This window comes from Alligator sinensis, unplaced genomic scaffold (genome assembly GCF_000455745.1).
Source record: "Alligator sinensis unplaced genomic scaffold, ASM45574v1 scaffold1147_1, whole genome shotgun sequence".
Lineage (NCBI taxonomy): Eukaryota > Metazoa > Chordata > Crocodylia > Alligatoridae > Alligator > Alligator sinensis.
The window spans coordinates 203,077-208,311 of NW_005842832.1; positions in this window are offsets into that span (position 1 = coordinate 203,077).

Genomic DNA, 5,235 nt, shown 5'->3' on the forward strand with positions numbered 1-5,235 from the left:
CCCCCATTCCTTTCCCCGCACAGCCTCCACTTCTCCCCATTTAGCCTCCCTCAGCTCTTCCCCGCCTCCCGGTTCACTCATCCCAGCTGCCCTCAACCCATCCCCACAGAAGCCTCTTTTCCCTCTGAACCTTCCACTCGCTCTCCCCTGGGGTGGCCATCGTAGAGGGCAGTCCAGTTGTCCTCTACTGATACAAAACCGAACACCTTTATGTCTGCTATTTTTCTCCTGACGAGAAAACTAGAGGACATACAGGCGTTGGGTTTCGTATCAACAGAGGACAGAGTAGCAGAAAACCAGAATGTCCTCTATGATTGGCTACCCTACTCTCACCTGAGCCTGCCTGACTCAGGGCTTCCACCTTCCCCTCTTCCTAAATTCACCACCCTGCCTTTCCCACCTGCCTGCCCCCTGCTTTGAACTCCTTGTCTTCCTAGCTGATCATCTTCAGGGTCCTGTTGCGGGGAAGGTGGAGACCTGTTGCTACCTTTACAAACTCCAGTGTGTGGACTCCCACATGCTGTCTCTCTGTTTTATGCGTTACACCTTTTTGCTGCTGTTCTTATTGCTACTCGTCACATTCTCCCTTAAAGGCAGGATCCTCTTCAGTAACACAAACATTTGTCTTACCGTGTTTTTGATCAGTCACTTTTTACCCCTCACAATTTCATTCATTCTGCATCTCCCCTACCAGTATTATGTCTTGGTGTCACTTTTTTCCAGTTTCCTTAACTTACTTGATTGTGAGATGTTAGGATTGTTTCTTTTTTTCCACTAGCAAAGTCTCTGCTAGGCTCCTGCCTTCAGCTTCACAGCCCCCTCTTCAAAGAGGGCAGCAGCAGTCAACATAGGGCATGTTGGAATTACCTGGCTCAGGTTAAGTGGCCTACTTTGAGCTGCCTAAACATGACTTGAGCTCTGCTGTGTGCCTGAGCAGCAGCAGACAGGGCATGAAGGGAAGGGAAGGGAAGGGAAGGGAGGGGTGACAGGTCAGGGGAGGGTTAAAGTGCCCCAGTGCTGAGGCTAGGGCAATGATGGGGCTTTCCCAGATCCAGGGCTGTGCTGTGGCATGCTATGTTTAAGGTGATTTAAGCCCTGTGAATACCTATGCGACTGAATGTATCTATCACCTTAGCGTATCCCTACCTTATTCTCACCCTTCATGCACACACTCCTACACTAGTGTCCTCCAGACATCTATGGCTTCTAACATTCCTTAACCTAGTACAATGAATGTTGAGAGAGCGGGCAGATCCAATAGGCATCTTTTAAGGGCCCCACCTACCAGTATATTTTTTAACATTCAAGGAAAGAGACAAAGGCCAGATTGTCATAAATAGCCACTGATTTCAGGTGTTTCTCTTTCAGTATCCCATCCAAAATGCTCCAGTACTTCTTTTCAGAACTTGGTAGCACTTGCAGCTCCACTTAAAAATGCACACACAAAGAAAACTGTAGTCACTTCCCACACTTACCAAGTTGCAGCACATAGCCGGGATTAACAACTTCAGCTGTTTCACCTCCCTCTCTACATACACATACTACACTACTACAGATTGGGGAGTAATGGCATCTGAATCTATAGGCAAAAATAGAACTGGAAGCTTACTTATTTAGTAAGTTTTTGTTTTGCCACACAAGACAACATTTTAAATTAATTCACTATAAGATAGGGATGACCTGTCCAGGCTCAAAACCATATATCATAAATTCAGAAGCTTCACCTTTCAATAATCAGTGTTTCCAGCTCAGAAACTACTCTTTCATGTTGTGGCTAGGCTGCCTCAACATGTACCTGTACCTCAACATGTACCTGTACCTGGCTACATCTACCTCTTCTCTCTTGCCTTGAAGGTAGACAGTAAATCTTTCTGAGGCAGAGACAGTCTTGTTCCATGTTTGTACAGCACCTAGCACAACAATCCTGGGCTATGACTAGGGCTCCCAAATGCTACAACACTAACAACAAACTCTAACTGAAAAGCCTGGACTCCCAGCTCAAATCCTGCTTCCTTTGCATTCTGCACAGGAGTTGTAACAACCCCACCAAAAATCTTCCAGTGGCAGGAAAATGTATTGCAGCACCCAAGAAGCCTTCAGTAGCTAACAGATTACCATCTTCGCCCTGCAGATAACTTCTTTGTCTTTCAGCTCTTTAAAGAAGAACTGCCCCAGTTTTGAGGACTTCACTTTGGGAGCCATCTTCTGCAAGCCAGTAATAAATCATCATCAACATCACCATCAGCATTGACAAATGATAATTTTCTAGCACAAAATATATTGCAGCCAACCCAAAAGGCACCCAAAATCATGATCGGATTCAATTAAATATAGGTAAATAGATTGTTTTGGTGCTTCAAAAAAGCTAATTTCATAAAGCTGAGAAAAAGCATTAGTCAAATTAATCAAGGGGGAGGGGGGAAATATAGACTACAGTTTTAATACAAGCTACACATTCTTTAAGAAGAGAATATCAGACAGCCAAAAAGCCTCACTTACACAATGAAAAAAGGTGGCAACGTTTGCTAAAATACCACCTTGGTTCAGTGGTAAAATAACCCACAGTTTTAGAAATAAAATACCAAATCAATGAGAAGGAGGAAATAGATAACAACTAACATGAGTTAGAATTATGAAGTGCAGAAATTTGAAAATTGATTACGGAAGCTAATACCAATAAGAGAAAGGAGGATTTTTTTGAAATATATATGTAAGGAATAAACCATATCCTAGCAATGGATGCAGACCCATTACTAGAGGGGGATGATAACATGTTGACTTATGATACCAAACATTAAATAAAATTGTTGTATGTGGAAAAAACCTATGGTGATGAGGGTATCATATGAAGATCATGGAATACTTTGTAGTCCAGTAATTTGACTGGTTTGAGGAAGTTAAAAATTAGGAAGAAATTGATCAAACAGTGCCATTAATGAGCTTTCCTAATGCTATACACCTGTCTTCTTTAGTCTTCTAAATAATAGAGACAGATTGCTTAACTCATCTCTGTTTTAGTTTTACCATCCTTCATCACCTACTGTACAGAGAGATAGGTTAAGTATTTCAGTCTTAGGGCAGCTCTCATTTATGTAATACTTCCTACGACCCTTAAGGAAGCACAGAAATGGAGACCATCTGCAGTACAATATGCTGTATGTATAGATTCATAGATTTTAAGACCAGAAAGGGCCATTGGATTATTTAGTTTGATCCTCTGTATAAATGGCCACAGAATGTCACCCAGTTACTCATATAATAACACTCTTAACTTGTGTTTGTCTAAAGATTCACTTCCAGAAAGGCATCTAGCCTTGATGAGAATATCAAGAGATGTAGAATCAATTGCTTCCCTTGGTGGTTTGTGCTAGTAGTTCACCACTATGATTGTTGACAAAATGCGTTTATTTTTTATTTTGAAATAATTTTAACTTCCAGCCACTTCTTTTTATTATGCTTTTCTCCACTACAGTAACCTGCACCTCTCTCACCCTGAAAGAATTCTTAACAATCAGCAAGAGAAGCAGGCCTGACTTAAAGCTCAGTGACAATCCCATATGCCAGGGAAGTTATACACATAGCATGTATTTTTACAGACTTATTGCCATCCATCTTAAGACATATTTACCTGCACGCCCCATTATCTTTCCCAAGATAATTGCTTGGAATCATCACCTGAATTGGTCTCCATCTTCTACCCCACATACAACATCAAAACTTCAGGTGGGCAGTGTAGTCACCAGTTACACAAGTGGAAAATAGGGGCTAACCTGCTATGCAGACATACCAAGAAGGCATCCAAAGCACTGAACCTATGTTCTTCTCTGAAGAAATATACTTGATGTAATTAATTCTTTGTCAGTGAAAGACAAAGTGGGTGACAAACTTAGATGTTGCCCTTTAAAGTTACAATTCATGTTGCCAAATGAAAGGAGGAGATAGGAATTTAAACTTTTTCCTCCCTGTAGCTTTTTTATTATAGGAGATAGGCAAAGGTTGTTCTCCTTTAACCGACAGCTTACATCTTCTTATCTCTCTAGGTACTCCTTTGCTTCTGCTGACCAAGCAGTATACTGCTTTCCACTCCCTTCTTCCTACCAGCAGTTTTTTTCCTCTTACAGATGTTGCTTCTACAATTAAAAATATTTTTTGCAAGCATGAATTAGGCCAATACATGCCTGCAGATGTAATGATCAAGACAGATGAGCCTGAAAATGAAAGAATTGTTTTGGCTCAGATATGTCCTTGTGTGAAGACACACAGTCAGCAAATTCATGGTCTGTTTATTTTGGAAATGCAAATACTTGAAACATTAACATGAGGAGGAAACAGTATTATTTTAAGAGGGTAGAAAAACAGGAGCTTTCTAGTTCTGCATTCTTTTCAATGACCTAGAGGTTCTTCACAGCCTCCAAACTCTGGAAAGAAAAAAATATTTTGAATCAAGTCTTGAGCCATGGATACACATATGTGTGTGTATATCTATATATGTTCTCTAAAGTCAAAGGAGATTAATTCAGTTCTCTATGCTCTTCTTTCTAAGGACTCATGATGATCAAGTCATGCAAAGGGTCTTCTTAGTTCAGGGACCCAGTTAGCACAACTTGCTTCTTGAATATGCCTGCCTGAGTCTGCTTGTCACCTCTGAACTTTCTGGTTTCCCTTTACTGCCTGTTCTTCCTTTTTTGCTTTCTTTTCCTTTCTATTCTATTTCTATTGGCAGACTACTTATGTGACTGGTGCTCAGGTCTGCTAAACTATTGCTGAGACTTTTTCCCAGTACCTTCTAATATACTGTAAAAACAAGGGTTTTGATTCAGTACTGTATCCCTAAACATGGATATAATGAATTTCAGCTGCTGATCTGTCTGAGGAGTATTGTCTTTGTAAAGATTGCTTTTTTTTTTACTCTCAGTGAGTCTTTCAAACAGAGTTACTTGATGTAATAAAATAGGCAGCGCAAGAAAGATTCTTTCTTCGTATCTATTTATTTCCATATCCACTCAGTATACAACTATGATTATTAGGGTAATACAATACACTAACCAAAATGACTAGAGCCAGACTACAGTCTGTGTTCCAGTTTCAGCCTCCCTTATTCTTTAAAGTGTTGAATTAGGAGTTTGTGGTTATTCTTGACAAATTTAAGCAAGTCTATAAGCCCAGCAGCCTGACAGATTGCTACATGCACAGTGTATATATTTATATATGTTCAAGACTTAGACCAAGGGTGGC